This window comes from Cetorhinus maximus, chromosome 17 (genome assembly GCF_964194155.1).
Source record: "Cetorhinus maximus chromosome 17, sCetMax3.hap1.1, whole genome shotgun sequence".
Classification (NCBI taxonomy): domain Eukaryota; kingdom Metazoa; phylum Chordata; class Chondrichthyes; order Lamniformes; family Cetorhinidae; genus Cetorhinus; species Cetorhinus maximus.
This window is the reverse complement of record NC_135895.1, coordinates 76,380,089-76,403,802: the sequence shown is the minus strand read 5'-3', so window position 1 is coordinate 76,403,802 and position 23,714 is coordinate 76,380,089.

The following is a 23,714-nucleotide window of genomic DNA, read 5'->3' as shown; positions in this document are numbered from 1 at the left end:
CTCGGTCTCAGAGTCTCCACCTCGCTCTCTCTTTCCCACAGTCTCCCAGGGGGAACACAGTGAAATGAAGGGGAAAACTCCCTCTGCTCTGCCCCACCGATGGATGTGAACCCTTGACCCCAGAAGCATGTCTTCTCCTGGTTTAAGGCCCCATTTCCCACATTGACAATGCTTTGGCCTCTCTCAGTCAGACTGACAGATCATTGTGAATTTAAGGGCAGTTCTGTGCTGTTGGCCAATTCTCACTGGGGACTGGTTTGGACACAAACCTCATTTCATGAAGGCCCAGCAGAGAGAGGAGACCCTCACCCCATCAGTGTGAGCTGGAGGGACAGGGCAGAGTCTGACGCACTGAGCCATCCTGTCCATTCAGAACATGTTCGAATCCCTTCCCCTCTCCCTCCCTTTCCATGGTCAGGCTCCGGGTCAGGGTGTTTTACTGGGATGAGGGGTGGACGATCACACATTTACAACAGAAAGAAACTGTCCTCCACATCGACCATGGTGTCCCTGTCCCACGGGACCCCCCAATGGGGACCAGTAAACATGGGCCTGCTTCCCACTGGGCCCGCCAATAGGGACCAGTAAATATGGGCCCCCCTCCCATTGGACCCTCCAATGGGGACCAGTAAACATGGGCCTACTTCACACTGGGCCCTCCAATAGGGACCAGTAAACATGTGCCTCCCTCCCACTGGACCCTCCAATAGGGACCAGTAAACATGGGCCTCCTTCCCACTGGACCCTCCAATAGAGACCAGTAAATATGGGCCTCCATCCCACTGGACCCTCCAATAGGGACCAGTAAACATGGGCCTGCTTCCCATTGGACACTCCAATAGGGAGCAGTAAACATGGGCCTCCTTCTCACTGGGCCCTCCAATAGGGACCAGTAAACATGGGCCTGCTTCCCATTGGACCCTCCAATAGGGACCAGTAAACATGGGCCTCCTTCTTACTGGACCCTCAAATAGGGGCCAGTAAACATGGGCCTCCCTCCCACTGGACCCTCCAATAGGGAACAGTAAACATGGGCCTGCTTTCCACTGGACCCTCCAATAGTCACCAGTAAACATGGGCCTCCCTCCCACTGGGACCTCCAATAGGGACCAGTAAACATGGGCCTCTCTCCCACTGGACCCTCCAATAGTGACCAGTAAACATGGGACCCCCTCCCATTGGACCCTCCAATAGGGACCAGTAAACATGGGCCCCCCTCCCACTGGACCCTCCAAAAGGGACCAGTAAACATGGTCCCCCCTCCCATTGGACCCTCCAATAGGGACCAGTAAACATGGGCATTCTTCCCATTGGACCCTCCAATAGGGACCAGTAAATATGGTCCCCCCTCCCACTGGACCCTCCAATAGGGACCAGTAAACATGGGCCCCCCTCCCATTGGACCCTCCAATAGGGACCTGTAAACATGGGCCCCCCCTCCCATTGGACCCTCCAATAGGGAGCAGTAAACATGGGCCCCCCTCTCACTGTACCCTCCAATAGGGAGCAGTAAACATGGGCCCCCCTCCCATTGGACCCTCCAATAGGGACCAGTAAACATGGGCCCCCTTCCCATTTTACCCTCCAATAGGGACCAGTAAACATGGGCCCCCCTCCCACTGGACCCTCCAATAGGGACCAGTAAACATGGGCCCCCTTCCCATTTTACCCTCCAATAGGGACCAGTAAACATGGGCCCCCCTCTCACTGTACCCTCCAATAGGGACCAGTAAACATGGGCCTCCTTCCCATTGGACCTCCAGTAGCTGAACTTCAAACTCCACATCTCTCCATCCTGTAAGCCTCTAATTTCCATCTCCACAACATTGTCCATCTCTACACTACATCAGCCCCTTGACCACAGAAACCCTTATCCCTGTTTGTCTTGCCTCCTGACTCCATTATTCCGATGCCCCCTCCCAGCTTCCTTCATCCACGCTCCATAAACCCCAACTTGTCCGAAATGCAGAGTTCCATACCCTGTCCCACACCAAGTGTCGTTCCTACACTACCCCTGACCTTACAGACCGACTACCCAAGACCTCACTGACCTGTTACCCCCTGACCTCACTGACTTTTTACCTACAGACCTAACTGACCTGTTACCCCTGAACCCACTGATCTGTTACCCCTGACCTCACTGCTCTCCAATTCCCTCCATGTCCTAGCTCCTCCCTACCTCTGCGTTCTGCTGCAGACTCACATTCCCTCCCTCACCCTTCCCCCTTCTGACCCTGCTCTCCTGCCCATCGCTGCTTCCTTCATCCCACCATTGACAGCAGAGCCTTCCGACGCCTAGGCCCTGCTCTCTGAACTCCCACACTTCGTACCCACCCCCTCTCCAGGCCTCTCTCTCCTGCATCAAACTCCATCCTTTCACCTAAGCCTTTGATCACTTTCCTAAACTCGCTCCTGCCCCCTCCCCCGTTCACCTCACTGTTCCTCTGTGATACATCTTGGGGATGTTTGTATGTCAAGGCGCTATATAAATGAAAATTTTGTGTGCATTTTGGCTGGGGACAGAATTGGACACAGTGGTGATGACCACTGCATTTCGGACAATTTGGGGTTTATGTCAGGAGGGGAGAGGGAATGTTGGGAGATCTGAGCTCCATTTCCCACCCCGGGCATTTTGTCTTCCAATGAATGAATGAGATGCCAATTTCGAGCCCAGGTTAGGGACAGTCTCGTGCTATGGACCCAGGTCTGCAAGAGGGAATTGGAGATCTCCCTGAAAAGGAAAGATTTGCTGGGTTATGGGGATAGAGAGGAGGAGTGGGACTCACTGGGTAACTCACAGGCAGGATGGGCTGAATGGCCTCCTTCTGTGCTGTAAGATTCTAGGTAGTGGACACGGTTCACAGTTTTCTCCCGTGTCAGCAACAAACATGCAGCTGCTCTGAGCTCCTTCTTTCACTTCCTCTCTTGGTCACGTTTCAATCTTGCGATCGGACAATCTTTGCAGTTATTTTTTACACTGGGGGTTTCTGCTGTGGTCTGAATCTGTAATAATAACTGTCCAATCAGTGAAAAGAACAGCAGCTAAGAGCAGTCAGGACTGAGGAGGCAGGCTCACTGGGAAACACATTGGGAAGATCAAAGCCATCGTCTTCAGCTCCCGATACAAACTCCATCCCTCTCCCTGAGCACTGTCTGCTGCTGAACCAGACTCTTTACAACCTTGGCCTCATCTTTCACCCCGACCTGACCCCCCAAATCCTCCACAACACAAAGATCAGCCACTTGCCCCGATAACTGGAATGTGCTGACTACACAGAAGGAGAGGTTTAAGAAACAGGGAGGAGAAGAGTCAAAGACTTGGGGAGAGTAGAGACAGATGAGGGAAGGGACAGATAGGTGACTGACACAATTCAATGCAGAGGAGTTTGAGATGATGGGTTTGAGGGGGAAAAGTAGTGAAAAGATGGTGAAGAATGTGTAGAAGCAGAGAGAGCTCGGCTTCAATTCCATCATTCCTTGAAAGTAGAAATGCAGATTGATAAAGCCTTGAATTAAAATGATCAGCAGCGTTAGGAATGGACAAACTACAGAGAGTAGAAATGGGAAATCCAAACAGAGAATTCACTAAACATTCAGCAGCCTGTGGGGAATGAAAGCTTTGGGTTTTAGTTCAAACTGCAGTTAATAAACAGGTAAATCTGTGGAGAATACAGGACAATGGGGGGAGCATGGGAGTCGGATTAGGACATAGGAACAGGAGGTGGCCATTCAGCCCCTCGAGCCTATCCCACCATTCAATTAGATCATGGCTGATCTGTATCTTAACTCCATTTCTCCAGCTTGCCCAATAACCCTCAATCCCCTTGTGTAAGAAAAACCTAACAAGCTCAGTTTTAACATTTTCAATTGACCCCCCAGCCCCAACAGCATTTTTTCTCAGGGGGAGAGAGTTCCAGATTTCCACTCTCCTTCCAGTGAAGAATTGCTTCCTGACATCACCCCTGAACGGCCCAGCTCCAATTTGAAGATTCTGCCCCCTCGTTCTCGACTCCCCCACCAGAGGACATGGTTTCTCTCTGTCTACACTAATCAGATTCAGTCTTTATTCATCTTAAACACCTCAATTAGATCACCACTAACTGTTCTCAATTCAAGACAATACAAGCTGAGTTTATACAATCTGTCCTGATAATTTAACCCTTTTAACCCCGGGATCATCCTGGTGAATCTGAGCTGTGCCCTCTCCATGGTCAATATATCCTTCCTGAGGTGCGGTGCCCAGAACTGATCAATATTGTGAAAAGCCGAGTCTCCAGCACAGATCCCTGGGGACATCACTATTCACATCTTGCTCATTGGAGCACATCCACATTATCCCTACTCTCTGTCTCCTGCCTCCTAACCAGTTCCTCATCCATGGCAAAAGGTTTCCTCAAATTCCAGATGCTTCCATTATTATTCACAGTCTCTCATGGGGAATCTTCTCTAATGTCTTCTGGAAATCAATATCAATAACAATCCACAGACTCTCCCTAATCTACCTGCTTAGTGACCACTGCAAAAAATGTAACCAGGTGAGTTAAAGATCTCTGACCCTTTTAAATCCATGCTGACTCTCTCTGATCAGTTCATATTTGTCACTCATTCTGTGTCGAATAACAGGTTCCGTTCACTTCCCCATAACAGATATTAAACTGAGAGGTTAGTTCTGAATGATCCTAGTGCACAGCTAGCACAGACACAAGGGGCTGAATGGCCTCCTCCTGTGCTGTAGACTTATCAGGCTCCTTGACTGAAACATATGGATAGGAACAGGAGGTGGGCTGGAGCTTAAACAATGAGTTAAATGTAGACAGAGTGTCATTAGTGGGTAATGTACAGTGTACATTGTGTCCATGAGCCTCTCGAAAAGATGTCTTTCTCTTTTTCCCTTTTCAGCTCCAGGCCTCTCATTAAGGAGCTGAAAGAATATTTAGTGAAGAAGTTTGCGGAGTTTGCGGGCTGTGTGAAGCTTTTCGGCAGTGACTGATGATTGCAGCTCCTTGTTCAGTCTGCTCCTCCCTCACCACTGATCAAGCCATGTAACCTCGTGTCACACTGAGTGAGATTACAATCGATATCATAGCGTCAGTCACAGAAAACAACAGCATCACAGTCTGAGACACTGGGACAGACATCACTGCATCACATCAAAGAACAGAGCCCTGATCCCCTCCCACCATGGTCAGAAACCATAGAGCATCGAAAATATACTGACAAACACCACCTTATATTAAACACTCACACCCAGAGAACATCTTCAGAGGGAGAAGGCAGCGTAGAGATTGAGAGAGGGAAAGAGAGAGTGAGAGAGAGACAGAGAGTGAGAGAGAGAGAGAGGGACAGAGAGAGAGAGAGAGAGGGAGAGAGAGAGAGACAGGGAGATGGAGAGAAAGAGAGACAGGAAGACTCTGTGAGAGAGAGTGAGAGAGAGGGGTGGGTTAGTGTGAGTGGGAGAGACTCTGTGTCAGCTCCTGTCCCTGTCAGAGTGAAGGAGTCTTATTGTAATTCTATCGGACCTCGGTGAGACCACACCTGGATTACTGTGTACAGATTCAGTCTCCTTACCTAAGGAGTGCAGCAGAGATTCCCGAGAGTGATTCCTGGGATGAGGGGATTGTCCGATGAGGAGAGATTGAGTAGACTGGGACATTATTCCCTGGAATTTAGAAGAATGAGAGGTGATCCCATTGAAACATATAAAATTCTTAAAGTGATTGGCAGGGTCGACAGTGACAGGGTGAGACCAGCAGCTTCCCTCACTGAGACCCTTGTGTTTTATAACCATCCAGTAGGATTTATGGACAATTCCTGCAGCCAGAACACAAATGATCAGATTTATCCAATTCCATTTCACTATTTCCCATCTTGGGATTTGAACTCATCCCCTCTGGGTTAATGGCTCAATCCCATTCCCTACAGGGAAGAAGTGGTGGTGTGGATTGAGAGAGGCTGAATGGCAGGAAGCAAGGGAACTGCATTAACCGGAGATCCACAGAGCAACAGGTTAGTCTGCACCAAACTGCAGCACAGGGGGAGAGAATGGACAGTAACCTCGTTCCACCTGATCTCCATCCCTCCCTCTGAGTGTCCGACCTTCCTCGCAGATACACACCTCCCTGATCTCCATGCCTCCCTCTGAGTGTCCCACCTTCCTCTCAGATACACATCTCCCTTATCTCCATCCCTCCCTCTGAGTGTCCCACCTTCCTCTCAGATACACACCTCCCTGATCTCCATCCCTCCCTCTGAGTGTCGCACCATCCTCTCAGAAACACACCTCCCTGATCTCCATCCCTTTCTCTGAGTGTCCCACCTTCCTCTCAGATACACACCTCCCTGATCTCCATCCCTCTCTCTGAGTGTCCCACCTTCCTCTCAGATACACACCTCCCTGATCTCCATCCCTCCCTCTGAGTGTCCCACCCTCCTCTCAGATACACACCTCCCTGATCTCCATCCCTCCCTCTGAGTGTCCCACCTTCCTCTCAGATACACACCTCCCTGATCTCCATCTCTCCCTCTGAGTTTCCGACCTTCCTCTCAGATACACCCCTACCTGATCTCCATCCCTCCCTCTGAGTGTCCCACCTTCCTCTCAGATGCACACCTCCCTGATCCCCAACCCTCCCTCTGTGTGTCCGAACTTCCTCTCAGATACACACCTCCATGAGCTTCATCCCTCTCTGTATCTGACCTTCATCTCTCTCTCTATCTGACCTCCATCCCTCTCTCTAACTGACCTGCATCCCTCTCTTCACCTGACCTCCATTACTCTCTCCGCCTGACCTCCATCCCTCTCTATCTGACCTCCATCCCTCTCTCCATCTGACCTTCAACCCTTTCTCCACCAGACCTCCATCCCTCTCTCCATCTGACCTCCATCTCTCTCTATCTGACCTCCATCCCTCTCTCAATCTGACCTCCATCTCTCTCTATCTGACCGCCATCCCTCTCTCCATCTGACCTCCATCCCTCTCTCAATCTGACCTCCAGCCCTCTCTCCACCTGACCTCCATCCCTCTCTCCATCTGACCTCCATCTCTCTCTATGTGACCTACATCCCTCTCTCTATCTGACCTGCATCCCTCTCTCTATCTGACCTCCATACCTATCTCTATCTGACCTCCACCCCTCCCTCTAATTGACCTCCATCCCTCTCTCTATTTTAGCTGCTGACGCTCAGATCTGAGCCAATTACAGTTAATCCCATTATGAACAATGTCGGCCTATTTGGAATGTCAGTTTGATGATGTCAGTTTGAGCCATTACTCCAAGGACATCACAGATGGTTTGTACATAGGGTAACCCACGAGCCAGAGAATTGTGTCCGTAAACACAGAGAGAATGAAAGATACAATTAAAACTTTATTAATATGGTTATCAGAGCTGTGTCACTACATAGTTAAAACGTTAGTGACGATATATCCTGCCCAGTAATATATAGAGAAGCCTGAGTAATAAGTTATATACATCATATTATATTACATTATATATTACAATAATGTATTATATTTCAAATATACATTATCTATATCCAGTAATATATGCAGACCAGATGATTGTGCCAATATATAAAGATCTGAAAAAAAGCGACAATAAAAGTTTTATTAATATGATGTTCAGCAAAATTTCATTATTATAGTTTAACAATGGCTACTTATTGGTGAAGTTACACTTCACAATCCTGTCTGTGTACTCAGGTGCATCACACTTCACAATCCAGTCTGTGTACTCAGTTACATCACACTTCACAATCCAGTCTGTGTACTCAGGTACATCACAGTTCAAAATCTAATCTGTGTACCCAGGTATATCACACTTCATAATCCAGTCTATTTACTCAGGTACATCACACTACACAATCCAGTCTGTGTACTCAGGTACACCACACTTCACAATCCAGTCTGTGTACTCAGGTACATCACACTTCACAATCCAGTCTGTGTACTCAGATATATCACACTTCACAATCCAGTCTGCGATGTCAGGTACATCACAGGGCAGGATTAGGAAGGTTAAAAGGATGTAACTCATAGAGTCATAGAGGGCTACAGCACAGAAAAAGGCCCTTCGGCCCATCGAGTCTGCGCCAGTCAGACAAGTACCTAACTATTCTAATCCCATTTTCCAGCACTAGGCCCATAGCCTTGTCTGCCATGGCATCACAATGCACATCCCAATACTTCTTAACTGTTAAGAGAGTTTAAGCCTCTACCACCTTTTCAGGCAGTGAGTTCCAGATTCCCACCACCCTCTGGGTGGAAAAATTCTTTCTCACATCACCTCTAAACCTCTTGCCCCTTACCTTAAATCTATGACCCTGGTTATTGATCCCTCCACCAAGGGGAAAAGTTCCTTCCTGTCACCCCTATCTATGCCCCTCATAATTTTTTACACCTCAATCATGTCCCACCTCAATCTCCTCTGCTCCAGGGAAAATAACCCCAGCCTATCCAATCTCTTCTCATAACTAAAACTCTCCAGCCCAGGCAATATCCTGGTAAATCTCCTCTGCACTCTCTCTAGTGCAATCACATCCTTCCTATAATACGGATTCCAGGACTGCACGCAATACTCTAGCTGTGGCCTAACCAGTGTTTTATACAGTTCCAGCATAACCTCCCTGCTCTTATATTCTATGCCTCGGCTGATAAAGGCAGGTATCCCATGTCCCTTCTTACCCACCTTATATAACTGTCCCGCTACCTTAAGGGACCAGTGGACATGCACACCAAGGTCCCTCTGATCCTCGGTACTTCCCAGTGCCCTACCATTCATTGTGTATTCCTGTGCCTTGTTTGTCCTGCCCAAGAGCATCACCCCACCCTTATCAGGATTAAATACCATTTGCCACTGGCCAGCCCATCTGTCAAGCCCGTCTATATCCTCCTGTAATCTAAGGCTATCCTCCTCACTATTTACCACCCCACCAATTTTCATGTCATCCACAAACTTATTGACCAACCTCCTACATTCAAGTCTAAATCATTTTTCTATATCACAAACAGCAAGGGACCCAACACCGATCCCTGTGGAACCCCACTGGACACAGGCATCCAGTCACAAAAACACCCCTCGACCATCACCCTCTGCTTCCTGCCACTCAGCAAATTCTGGATCCAAATTGCCAAATTGCCTTGGATCTCAAGGGCTCTCACCTTTGTTATCAGTGTCCCATGCAGGACCTTATCAAAAGCCTTGCTGAAATCCACGTAGATTATTATAAATGCATTGTCCACCTTCAGCTGCCCCGCATCACTCTCGCATTGACACTGTTGGAGGCCAACCATGACTTCAGTGATGGAGTTGAGCCCGTGCAGCAGTGCAGGACCGACGTCCTGGACCAAGGTCTCCATGGCGGCCGCCATCCTACCAGTGTTGATCTCGGTGCGTTGCAACGCTGGCGCTATCACCTCAGCCTGAAAACGGATGGACTCCTCCATCGTGCCTTGCAATCTGAGGGGTGCAGCGGACATCCCTTCCTGATGTTCCCGAGTTTGCCTTTGCAGCTCCAGCAACTGTGACATGACCGAGTCCAGAGGCTCCTCATCTGACTCGGACTCAGCAGATTTCTGGCCTCCAGCTGCCCTCCGAGTGCCGGGGTCCTGGGAAGTCCCTGCCTCCGCCTGCTGTGGATCAGACAGTGGGATGTGCTCACCAGATTGTGATTCCGAGGCTACTCTAAAGCCACCGAGGTGTGTGTCTCTGCGCTGCTGGAGGGAGTGGGTGAGCACGGTGACAGGTCTTCAATGAAGGTGCCTTCAGATTCCTCTTCAGAGGTTTCATCGGAGCTTGTTTGGAGGCCCTGGGTCATGGACTCTGTCGGCTGCTTTCCAGATGTGCCTGCGGAAGCAAGGAGAGATAATTAGTGTGTGGTAGTGGCCTGTGAAAGAGGACACATCACTCACAGTTTGGTTATCTGATGGATGTTTCACTGCTGGATCCTCACTTGTTAGAGCAGCACCGACCTCACCGTCAGCACAGGAACGGTCCCGGTCATCGCCGGCCAGCTGGATGGCTCTGTTTTCAAAGTCCGTGAGGACCTTGATCCCAGACATTCCTCCACCGGTCTGTGTCCTCTCCCTCTTGTTGTATCCCAGTTTGTCCTGTATGGATAGAGATAGAGAGAGTGTTAGCAGGATGCCTGCCAGGTCAGATGATAAGTGTGCCTGGTCTGTGTGGGTGGTGAGTGGTGCCATGGACGGGATGAGGACAATGATGGTGAGTGTGAGAGAGTGAATGGTGATGTCCCTTGAACTGGCAGTGAGTGAGGGCCCTGTGGGTGTGTGATGGGTTTGTGAGTGTGTGAGTTGAGAGTGATGAGAAGAGTGACTTACCCAGGCAGAACGGAGGAGATTATTCATCCCCTTTCGGCACTGGGTGGCTGTCCTCTTTTGCAGGGCATTGGCACTGACCAACGCTGCCACCACCTCCCAAGCCAGATTGGTGATGTTGCTGCCCCTCCTGTGGTCAGAGTGAGAATAGAGGACATCACGGCGAACTTCTGTGGCATTCAAAAGGCACTCGAGGGACGCCTCATTAAACCTGGGGGCTGCCATCTTCTTGCCTTTCGGGGCCGTGTCTTCCATGCTGCAACCCTGGGCTGGAAGCGTTGAGAGGTCGGCGCACGGCTGCACTTTAATTATGGCGCCCGTGAGCAATGAGCCCTAATCTTGTGTCACAATCTCCGTGTGGAATCTTATCGAGTGTCTTCTGAAAATCCAAATAGACTGAATCGATGGTTCCTCTGCATCGACCATCCCAGTTACACACTGAAAAATCTACAAGCGTTCAGTCAGACATGATTCCCTTTCATAAATCCATGTTGACCGTGTCTAATCTTGGCTGGGATTTTCCCTGAAATGTGCAAAGTCGGTACATGGGTAGGAAAAATTGTGTCCCACATGTCGGCCGCAATGACATCATCTTGGAATGAATTGTCCGCAACGCAGCTGATTAATTATTCATGCACAGGGGACTGGCCGTGCCGCTGGTGGGCAGCATCTGATTCACCCATCCCGCCGTAACCTTAGCGCTCCCTAACTCCAGGCGCCATATTTAACCGGTGCCCCCTCACAGCGTTCGCACTCCCTGCAGCAGCTCCAGTGAAGACATGGCTCCCAAAGGGAGAAGGCATTCAGTGTCGCCTCACTAGAGCACAGCCGAGGCCCACTGCCATCTCCTCAACCCTCACTCTGGCCGCAGGCCTTCCACCAAGGTGACCAATCCGGCTTGGGGGTGCATTTGCAGCCGTGGTCAGTGCAAACGCCCTGCAGAAGAGGTCAGCTACTCAGTGCAGGAAGAGGATGAACGATCTAACCCGTTCCCCCAGGGTAAGTCAACAACCTCATCACTCCCAAATCTCACACTCTCCAGCCCATCACACACTCACAAGGATCTCACTCGCTGACACCTCAAGGGACATCACCAGATCGAAGACCTGCAGGTTTTAGGCCACTGAGGGTGTTGTAAGTGCCCCTTCGTCTTGTCGGGTGCTGGTGTGACTGGGGTGCTGGGTGGTTGTTTGAAGAGGCAGCACTTTCTGGTGTCTCATTCTGAGACGCCCTCCTCCAGGTGGCACCTCATCTCAGCACGGGCACATGCCCTCGAGGCTTTCCCATCCTTCACAGCATCAGGGTTACGTGATCATTCTGTGTGGCGATGCGCTGTCACCTGGAAGTTCATGGGTGAATTAGAGGAGGAGCTGGCGGCCATGCTGGCCCATGATGGAAGACAGTTGTCCATGAGGACCCTCGGTGCATCTTGTCATCCTCCTCCTGAAATCTGCTGGCAGTGAGGGCCTCACGAGCACGCCTGCCTCGTCCGGCCCCTACAATGGCCTCTCCTCCTGCATCCTCGGCTTCCAAGACTTCATCATCCTCACCCCTTCAAGGTCCTCCTCATCGGAGGAGACGAGCAGTTCCTCCATCTTGTCATCTGCCAAGTCCCCCCCACTTTGTAGCGCCAGATTATGTAGTGGGAAAAAAAGCCACAATGATGTGCGAGACACTCTGGGTCTCACTCATCTGCAGATAACACATGTGATGTCTATACACCCTGGGTCCAGCGAGATGCCTACAAACTACAGCTCCCCAAGGATCATCCTCTGCATCGCAGGGGTACCTGCTGCCCCTTGGCCTCGAGGGCTCTGCCCGCCCCTTTGGCGATCCAGCTGCCTCTGTCACCACCTTCTCATTCTTCCCTCCGGCCTATAAGCAACACAGCAGCAGCGCTAACACCAGGCTCCATCTTTCTGATGTTCCCCTCACTGCAGTATCACTGAGGAACACACGAGAGTCAACATCTGTTCCCAAAGACCCACTTTCTGTCTCTGACTGTGGGCTCCAGGCTTTTTCACACACGCCAGAGAGCACTGGCCCCTGAAATGATGCCCAGTGCAGGGTGGGCATGAACCTTCACTCCAACCCGGCCCCACAAGTCCCAGCCCACATGACCGACTGGCAGCAGCTTCGGCCTGGTGACTGGATGTCCCACTTTCAGCCCCGGCACTGGCACCATCATTCCCTGCAGCCCAAGTCTGCGCTGTCTGGGCTAAACATGAGGGTTAATGTTCAGTGAGTACCTGAGATTCATTCAGGTGGCCCAGTGGCTTCTCCTCTGTGAGTGGTGAATGGCCACATTCCCAAGGGGGGTTCCCAAGCTTGTCCAGCTGCACAATAGTTCTGCAGCTCCATAATACTCCGGTGAATTTGAAGGCTGCGAGCGAGAGGTTAAAACAAGGGGAACAATCATTGCCACTTTGAGGGGTTAGTGTTGCATGAATGGGCATCATTGCTTCACTTTCCTGACTCCCCGCATGACAATTGAACAGCAGCTAACATGCCTCTGCTGTGACTCTGTCCTCAGTTTGGAACCGTCAATTCAGTTGGCTGGCCCTTTAGTGCCCCCCCTACCCCCACCCCCTCAGTCATGTGTCTCAGTGCAACCTTCCCCAGTCGTTGTCCCCAATGGAGCCTTTACCCTGAAGCCCCTTCCCTTCCCTCAGTCCTGTCTGGCCCCTTCCCCAATGGATCCCTTGCCCTGCAGCACAGTAAGAGTGCCCCCCTCCCTCCCCCCTTAACCCTGCTGTCGTACCTGCTTTGAGACAGAGAAATATAGAAAATAGGAGCAGGAGTAGGTCATTCAGTCCTTCCACCCTGCTCCACCATTCAATATGACCATAACTGACCCTTTATCTCAACACCATTCTCCCGCTCTCTCCCCATACCCCATGTACCTTTAGAGTCCAGAAATCTATCTATTTCCTTCTTAAATATATTCAGTGACTTGGCCCCCACAGCCTCTGTGGTGGAGAAATCCACAGGTTCACCAGCCTCTGAGTGAAGAAGTTTCTCCTCATCTCGGTCCTAAATGGTCTACCCTGTATCCTGAGATTGTGACCCCTTGTTCTAGATCCCCCTCCCCAGCCAGAGGAAACATCATCCCTGCATCCAGTCTGTCCAGCCCTGTCAGAATTTTATATGTTTCAATGAAATCTCCTCTCATTCTTCTAAACTCCAGTGAAAACAGGCCTAGTTGGCCCAATCTCTCCTCATACAACAATCCTGCCATCCCAGGAATCAGTCTGGTGAACCTTTGCTGCACTCCCTCTGTGGCAAGTATATCCTTTCTTAGGTAAGGAGACCAAAACTGCACACGATACTCCGGGTGTGGTCTCACCAAGGCCCTGTACAGCTGCAGTAAGACATCCTTGCTCCTGTACTCAAGTCCTCTCGCAAGGAAGGCCAACACACTATTTGCCTTTTTAACTGCTTGCTGCACCTGCATGCTTGCTTTCAGTGATTGGTGCACAAGGACACCCAGGTCCCTTTGTACATCAACATTTCCCAATCTATCACCATTTAAATAATACTCTGCCATTCTGTTTTTCCTGCTGAAGTGGATAACTTCACACTTACACACATTACACTGCACCTGCCATGTATATGTCCACTCACTCAACCCGTCTAAATCACCTTGAAGCCTCTTAACACCCTCCTCATCGCTCACAATCCCACCAAGTTTCGTGTTGTCAGCAAACTTGGGAATATTACATTTGGGTTCCCTCATCCAAAGCATTGATATATATAGTGAACAGCTGGGTCCCAAGCACTGATCCCTGCCATACCCCACTAGTCACCGCCTGCCACTCCGAGAAAGACCCAGAAGAGAGCCTCCTGAAGCTGATGTGGTGCAGCCTGTGAAGTCTGGCACTGACCCTCGGGAGCTCACCCCGGGGTCAGGAATGAAGTGCAGCTTTCCAGATCCACCTGGTTTCAATCCTGTTGTGAAACACGTGGTTCTAACCGCACGCTGATGTGGGCTCTAAAACAGCGTGGAGGGATGATTCCGGAGAGCAGGAGTTGTAATGAGATGCTGATTTATGCTAATGACATTCGCAATCCTCAGCGGTGGGAAACGTGTCCCGCCATTGAGGGCTGAAGCGAACAATCACTTCCTCATTTTACATGGTTGTAAACGCGGTTTTGGGCCTTCTCGTCAGATTCAGCCCTCGCGCCCACCATGACACCCGCCACGATTGGGAGCAGGAAATCCCGGCCAAAGACTGTGGAGAGGAAAGGGAGGTTAGTGATGGGGCGGGAGTTTACAAGGACTGATTGGGTGAGCGTGGGTTTTATGAGGAGATGGTGATGATGGTGATTTTGAGAGCGAGGGGGTCAGTACGTGTGGAGGGCCTGACCCTCTGGTACCTGAACTCTCCCAGTGAAGCTTTCCCTCTGTTACTTTATCTCTCTCCTCATGGCACCCAATTGGAATCTGAATAATTCCAATGGATTTCCCTTTGTTCCCTTGTTTTACAGATTATTCCAAACAGGTTACCCTCTGAGTAAATAATATTTACCTGATCAATGTTGTAATTTTAACCTCACTACTTTCCATTAACGTCACCAGCTTTTTCCACACAATCAGAGAATCACACAGCACTGAAGGAGGCCATTCAGCCCCTCGTGTCTGTTCTAGCTCTTTGAAAGAGCGATCCAATTAGATCTACTGCCCTGCTCTTTCCCCATTGACCTGTAATTTCTCCCTTTGAGTTTTTCTCCAATTGCCTTTTGCGAGTTATTCTTGAATCAGCTTCCACCGCCCTTTCAGACAGTGAGTTCCAGATCAGGACAATGTTAATGACATTCAATCTGTGACCTCTCCTGTCACTGGAAACAGTTTCTCCCCATTTACTCTATTAAAATTCCTCATACTTTAGACAATTTGTATCCTGGGATGGGAATTGAGGTACAGTAAAGTGAGGGAGTCTGGGAGACAAACACAGGAAGACATTAATAAACTTGCAGAATGGGCACTGAATTGGGGAATAAATTTCAACATTGAGAAGATAGAAGCTTTACGTTTTGCTCAGAAGAATAGGGAGGAGACCAACTTCTTGCAAATAAGTCTCTAAATGTGGTCGAGGAACAGAGGGATCTGAGAGTACAGACACATAAATCCCTAAGAGCAGTGAGACAGGTTATTAAAGTCACAAAAGAATCATATCAAGCACTCGGGTCTATTTCTAAAGGGATAGAATTGAAACACAGAGGATTTATGTGAAACAGATATAGAATCTTGGTTAGACCACGCATCTTGTACTGTTACTGGTCTCCATATTAAGAAAAGGATACAGAGACACTGGAGAAGGTAGAAAAGAGAGTGACCCGATGAGGATATAGTCATCAGTCTGGAGTCCTCTTCTCTGGGAATGAAATGACTGAGAGGGGAGCTGACTGATGTCTTTAAGGTGATGAAGGGATTTGATAGGGTGATGTAGAGAAGATGCTTCCAATTGTGGGTGGGACCTAAACTACCAGGCATGAATAAAAGATAAACACCAAAAATCTAAGAGGGAATTCAGGAGAAACATTGTCACTCAGAGGGTGGTTAGAATGTGAAACTCACTGTCACTGATAAACAAGAGATAACAAGTGTTGTAGAGTTGATCTTCAGATAACTTTTCTTGGTGCAAACATTTGACTTTATTTACAAGAGGACAGCAGCAACTACACATGTGCATCAAGCTCCATTACTACAGAAGTACTCTCTCTCTGTGGAGGTTGCCTGCACTGTTCACACATTGGTTTACACAGTTCATGTGATCTTACAGTACACGGTTATTCTTAAAGCTACAGTCCAACATTTCCCAAAACTATAATTACGACATTCCTCCCCCTTTAACATTTCTGTACATTTTGTATGTACAAGGACATTTATCTCATGACATTACAATATTTACACAGGTCATGAAATTACAAGTTCAGCCTTTCAGGTGGTTTCCTGATCCGTGTGGAACATCGCAGCTCCACACCTTCAGATTCTTTTGCAGGAAACCATGTTCTCTGGAACCGCATTAATATCAGGTACCTCATTAGGCACATGCAGTTCAGTGTCTTCCACTCCGACAGAGACATCAGGAATGTCTGCCCTTGGTTGAGCAAATTCAAAGGAACCAGTGGTTCGGTAATGACTATAGGTGGAACAATGTCCTGTAGTTGTATCTCTCCTACTGGAGTGGTAAATTGCAGGTTTTGCCCCTGCAAGTACTCAGGAGGATCACTCTCCCCTTCCCTTCCTCTGTCATTTTGTTTGCTTTAAAGAAGAATTCAAGACATTCTATATATTGAGACCAATCATTAGTGGCTGGCTCAAAGGAATCGATTCTGAAAAACTGACATATTGAATGAGTATACCTGCTGTTATTTCAAACAAACATCGAGATTCACAATCGCTGGGTGAGGCACAGAACCAATTCTGATTTATCCTCATCGCCAGTTTGTTATAGAGTTGATCTTCAGGCAACTTTCCTTCGTGGAAACATTTGACTTTGTTTACAGGACAGCAGCAGCAGCAAATACATGTGAGCATCCAACAGCGTGACTAAAGAAGTACTCTCTCTGTACAGGTTCCCATGTTGCTAGCACACTGGTTTAGAGAGATCACGTGACCTTACAGTATGGGATTATTCTTATAGCTACAGTCCAACAGTTACCAAATTTATAATCACCAAAGCATGAGTGTAAATTCATAGCTTTTATTACTGTTTATTTGGATGGAAAAAAATGCAAAACAAAGTTAATTATTGTTTAGTCAATCCCGTCTGTTTTTAATTGTACAACATTCAAGAAAAGCTCACTCCCTGGGGAGCTCAGATAAATACTGAGCCCCTCCCGGAGCCCAATGTTATGGGAGGGAAACAAAGGAAATTCAGAACGAGTGGTTAGAGAGTGAAACACGGCAGCTTTAATTCAGAGGTGCATGATCTCGCAATATTGTTACGTGCTGAACACAAAAATACTGCTCCCTGCTCCCTCCAACACTGCCAGATCGCTACTCCCTCCAACACTGCCAGATCGCTACTCCCTCCAACACTGCCAGATCGCTACTCTCTCCAACACTGCCAGGTCGCTACTCTCTCCAACACTGCCAGATCGCTACTCTCTCCAACACTGCCAGATCGCTACTCTCTCCAACACTGCCAGATCGCTACTCTCTCCAACACTGCCAGATCGCTACTCTCTCCAACACTGCCAGATCGCTACTCTCTCCAACACTGCCAGATCGCTACTCTCTCCAACACGGCCAGATCGCTACTCCCTCCAACACTGCCAGATCGCTACTCTCTCCAACATTGCCAGTTCGCTATTCTCTCCAACACTGCCAGATCGCTACTCTCTCCAACATTGCCAGATCGCTACTCTCTCCAACACTGCCAGATCGCTACTCTCTCCATCACTGCCAGATCGCTACTCTCTCCAACACTGCCAGATCGCTACTCTCTCCAACACTGCCAGATCGCTACTCTCTCCAACACTGCCAGTTCGCTACTCTCTCCAACACTGCCAGATCGCTACACTCTCCAACACTGCCAGATCGCTACTCTCTCCAACACTGCCAGATCGCTACACTCTCCAACACTGCCAGATCGCTACTCTCTCCAACACTGCCAGATCGCTACTCTCTCCAACACTGCCAGTTCGCTACTCTCTCCAACACTGCCAGATCGCTACACTCTCCAACACTGCCAGATCGCTACTCTCTCCAACACTGCCAGATCGCTACACTCTCCAACACTGCCAGATCGCTACTCTCTCCAACACTGCCAGATCGCTACTCTCTCCAACACTGCCAGATCGCTACTCTCTCCAACATTGCCAGTTCGCTATTCTCTCCAACACTGCCAGATCGCTACTCTCTCCAACATTGCCAGATCGCTACTCTCTCCAACACTGCCAGATCGCTACTCTCTCCAACACTGCCAGATCGCTACTCTCTCCAACACTGCCAGATCGCTACTCTCTCCAACACTACCAGATCGATACTCTCTCCAACACTGCCAGATCGCTACTCTCTCCAACACTGCCAGATCGCTACTCTCTCCAACACTGCCAGGTCGCTACTCTCGCCAACACTGTCAGATCGCTACTCTCTCCAACACTGCCAGATCGCTACTCTCTCCAACACTGCCAGATCGCTACTCTCTCCAACACTGCCAGATCGCTACTCTCTCCAACACTGCCAGATCGCTACACTCTCCAACACTGCCAGATCGCTACTCTCTCCAACACTGCCAGATCGCTACTCTCTCCAACACTGCCAGATCGCTACTGTCTCAAACACTGCCAGATCGCTACTCTCTCCAACACTGCCAGATCGCTGATCTCTCCAATACTGCCAGCTCCCTGTATCCTCCAATACTGCCCGTTTCCTGTGGTCAGAGGTTGTCCTCAATGCCAATTATGCCCCCATGTATGTGAATTGGTTCAGCCTCTAGCAGTTCCCTGATTTCACTAAACTCTGTTTTCTATTGCTGGGCCCTCGATTTAATGGGAATTATTTTTCTATTGATAGTACCTGGGAGTGAACAATGTCTCTGGAAGGCGGAGGGAGGGAAGTTGAATCATTGCCACACTAACTGGCCCTGGGAAAATGTCACTGGCTTCACGGGGCAGATCTGGTGTCTCGTGACCCCCAGGGGGTTATTTTAGGGACAGGGTGGAAACAGACAGTCAGGAGGGGCTGCGTTAGTCAGAAACTCCTGTTTGAAAGTCTGGATTTCACACCCAATTGTGGAACTTACTGAGGGTCCCCAGGATGTAAACCTGCCTCCGGCTGCTAAAAGGGACACCTGCACGTTTAACACTCAAACACTGATTGGAAGCGATGTTTCTGGAGATGGATATGTCACCGGCACTCACCCACTTCCACTGAAGGTGTGGAGTGTGCTGACTGGGAGGGACGTGAGAGTTACAGGATGGCTCAGTGACCCAGCGAGAGGGTTCACAGCTTCTCAGATGTGACTCTGGAGGTCCTGGTGGAGGAGGTCGAGAGGAGGAGGGATGTCCCTCACCCACAGGGAGTGTGGAAGGAGGTTACAGAGGCAGCTCATGCAGTGAATATGGAGGGAGATCACCCAGGAGGTGACAGCCCAGAGCACTGTCCCCAGGACATGGATCTATAGGATTAAATAAGGAAGAAAAGGAGGCTTATGGCAGATACAGGGGGCTGAAAACAGCAGAAGCCCTCGAGGTGTATAGAAAGTGGAGGGGGGTACTTAAAAAAATAATTAGGAAAGCAAAGGGGGCATTAAAAAGCACTGGCAGGCAAAATGAAGGAAAGTCCTAAGGCATTTTATAAATATATTACGGGCAAGAGGATAACCAGGGAAATAGTCGGGCCTATTCCGGACCAAAGTGGCAAACTGTGTGTGGAGCCGGAGGACGTGGGTGAGGTTTTAAATGATTACTTTTCATCTGTGTTCACTATGGAGAAGGACAATGTAGGTGTAGAAATCAGGGAGAGGGTCTGTGATATACTTGAACAAATTAGCATTGAAAGGGAGGAGTATTAGTGCTTTTAGCTGGCTTAAAAATGGATAAATCCCCAGTCTGAGATGAGATGTACTCCCGGCTGCTGTGTGAGGCAAAGAGAGGAGATTGTAGGGGCTCTGACACTAATTTTCAAATCCTCTCTGGCCACAGGAGAGGTGCCAGAGGACTGGAGGACAGTGAATATGGTACCGTTATTCAAGAAGGGTAGTAGGGATAAACCAGGTAATTACAGGCCAGTGAGTCTAACATCAGTGGGAGGGAAATTATTGGAAAAAGTTCTGAGGAACAGGATTAATTTCCACTTGGAGAGGCAGGGATTCATCAGGGATAACCAGCATGGCTTTGTCAGGGGGACATCATGTCTAACAAATTTGATTGAATTTTTTGATGAGGTGACAAGTTGTGTAGATGAGGGTACTGCAGTTGATGTAGTCTACACGGACTTCAGTAAGGGCTTTTGCCAAGGTCCCGCATGGGAGAATGATCAAGAAGGTCAGAGCTCATGGGATCCAGGGCAATTTGGCAAATTGGATCCAACATTGTCTGAGTGGCAGGAGGCAAAGGGTCATGTTCGAAGGTTGTTTTTGTGACTGGAAGCCTATGACGAGTGGTGTACTGCAGGGATCGGTGCTGGGACCCTTGCTGTTTGTAGTGTACATTAATGGTTTAGACGTGAATATCGGAGGTATGATAGGAAGCTCGCAGGTGACACCAAAATTGGTGGTGTTGTAAATAGTGAGGAGGAAAGCCTTAGATTACAGGATGATATAGATGGGCTGGTAAGATGGGCAGAGCAATGGCAAATGGAATTTAATCCTGGGAAGTGTGAGGTGATGCATTTTGGGAGGACTAACATGGCAAGGGAACACACGATGAATGGTAGGACCCCAGGAAGTACAAAGGATCAGAGGGACCTTGGTGTACATGTCCATAGATCCCTGAAGGCAGCAGCACAGGTAGATAAGGCGGTTTAGAAGGCATATGGGATACTTGCCTTTATTAGCCGATGCATAGAATATAAGAGCAGGGAGGTTATGTTTGGAGCTGTATAAAATGCTAGTTAGGCCACAGCTGGAGCACTGTGTGCAGTTCTGGTCGTCACATCATAGGAAGGATGTGCCTGCACTGAAGAGGGTGCAGAGGAGATTCACCAGGATGTAGCCTGGGCTGGAGTGTTTCAGTTATGAAGAGAGACTGGATAGGTTAGGGTTGTTTTCCTTAGAGCAGAGAAGGCTGAGGGGGGAGCTGATAGAGGGGTAGAAATTATGAGGGTTGTAGATTGGGTAGGTAGGAAGAAACTTGTCCACTTTGTGGAGGGGTCAATAATCAGGGGGCATAGATTTAAGGTAAGGGGCAGGAGGTTTAGAGGGGATGTGAAGAAAGATGTTTTCACCCAGAGGGTGGCTGGAATCTGGAACTCACTGCCTGACAGGGTGGTAGAGGCAGAAACCATCACAAAACTTAAGAAGTATTTAGATGAGCACTTGAAATACCGTAGCAGTTCTCTGAGAGGTGCTGTCAGGTCTGTCATGTTCAGAATGAATTTTCCCAGATAGCTCACCATTCCCAAAAACCTCCCCAAGACTTTCTTACATTCTGAGAGTGGCATGTATTACCCGTACGGTGTGTTGAAGGTACAGAGATAGGAGCTGCGTTCATCCAGCTTGTCCTGCCAGAAGCCCAAACTCGCATCGGAGATTGAATGGTATTTAGCATCAGCTAGTTTACACGTGATCTCTTCTACACGTGATCTCGGAATAGTATTTAGCATCAGCTAGTTTACACGTGATCTCTTCTACACGTGATCTCGGAATAGTATTTAGCATCAGCTAGTTTACACATGATCTCTTCTACACGTGATCTCTGAATAGTATTTAGCATCAGCTAGTTTACACGTGATCTCTTCTACACGTGATCTCTGAATAGTATTTAGTATCAGCTAGTTTACACGTGATCTCTTCTACACGTGATCTCGGAATAGTATTTAGCATCAGCTAGTTTACACGTGATCTCTTCTACACGTGATCTCGGAATAGTATTTAGCATCAGCTAGTTTACACATGATCTCTTCTTCACATGATCTCGGAATAGTATTTAGCATCAGCTAGTTTACACGTGATCTCTTCTACACGTGATCTCTGAATAGTATTTAGCATCAGCTAGTTTACACGTGATCTCTTCTACACGGGATCTCTGAATAGTATTTAGCATCAGCTAGTTTACACATGATCTCTTCTAGACGTGATCTCTGAATAGTATTTAGCATCAGCTAGTTTACACGTGATCTCTTCTACACGGGATCTCTGAATAGTATTTGGCATCAGCTAATTTACACATGATCTCTTCTACACGTGATCTCGGAATAGTATTTAGCATCAGCTAGTTTACAAGTGATCTCTTCTACAGGTGATCTCTGAATAGTATTTAGCATCAGCTAGTTTACACGTGATCTCTTCTACACATGATCTCTGAATAGTATTTAGCATCAGCTAGTTTACACGTGATCTCTTCTGCAGGTGATCTCTGAATAGTATTTAGCATCAGCTAGTTTACACGTGATCTCTTCTACACATGATCTCTGTATAGTATTTAGCATCAGCTAGTTTACACGTGATCACTTCTACACGTGATCTCTGAATAGTGTTTAGCATCAGCTAGTTTACACGTGATCTCTTCTACACATGATCTCGGAATAGTATTTACCACCAACTAGTTTACACGTGATCTCTTCTACACGTGATCTCTGAATAGTATTTAGCATCAGCTAGTTTACACGTGATCTCTTCTACATGTGATCTCTGAATAGTATTTAGCATCAGCTAGTTTACACGTGATCTCTTCTACATGTGATCTCAGAATAGTATTTAGCATCAGCTAGTTTACACGTGATCTCTTCTACACATGATCTCTGAATAGTATTTAGCATCAGCTAGTTTACACGTGATCTCTTCTACATGTGATCTCTGAATAGTATTTAGCATCAGCTAGTTTACACGTGACCTCTTCTACACGTGATCTCTGAATAGTATTTAGCATCAGCTAGTTTACACGTGATCTCTTCTACACATGATCTCGGAATAGAATTTAGCATCAGCTAGTTTACACGTGATCTCTTCTACACGTGATCTCTGAATAGTATTTAACATCAGCTAGTTTACATGTGATCTCTTCTACACATGATCTCTGAATAATATCTAACATCAACTAGTTTACATGTGATCTCTTCTACATGTGATCTCGGATTAGTATTTAACATCTGCTAGTTTACACGTGATCTCTTCTACACGTGATCTCTGAATAGTGTTTAGCATCAGCTAGTTTACACGTGATCTCTTCTACATGTGATCTCTGAACAGTGTTTAGCATCGGCTAGTTTACACGTGATCTATTTGTTCTTTCCCAGGGCTGTTTCTGTTTAGTTGCAATTAACTGCTTGACCGTGTGCGGTTTACCATCTTCTGTCATCTGTTTAATCTGGCATTTTGCTGTTTCTGCCGCTCTGCAGATATTTATTGCTTTCCCCAGCGTGAGATCAACTTCTCTCAAAAGCAGTTCTCTCAGAGAGTCAATTGCGATTCCACAAATTATTCTATCTCAGATGAGTGATTCTTCAAGCTCTCCAAACTCACACAATTTATCTTGTTTTCTCAGCTCAGTTATGGACTGACTAATGTTGACTCTGCCTTGTGCACATGTAAAAAATCGATACCTTTCATATGTGATGTTCTTCTTAGGGCTGCTATAGGCTTCGAATTTTTCCATTATTTCTCTCAAGTCATTTTGCTTCTCATCACTTTCAAACGTGAATGTGTTCTCAAATTCTAGGGCTGCTTCCCTGCCACATGAAGAAAGATGGAAGACTGTACCTGAGGG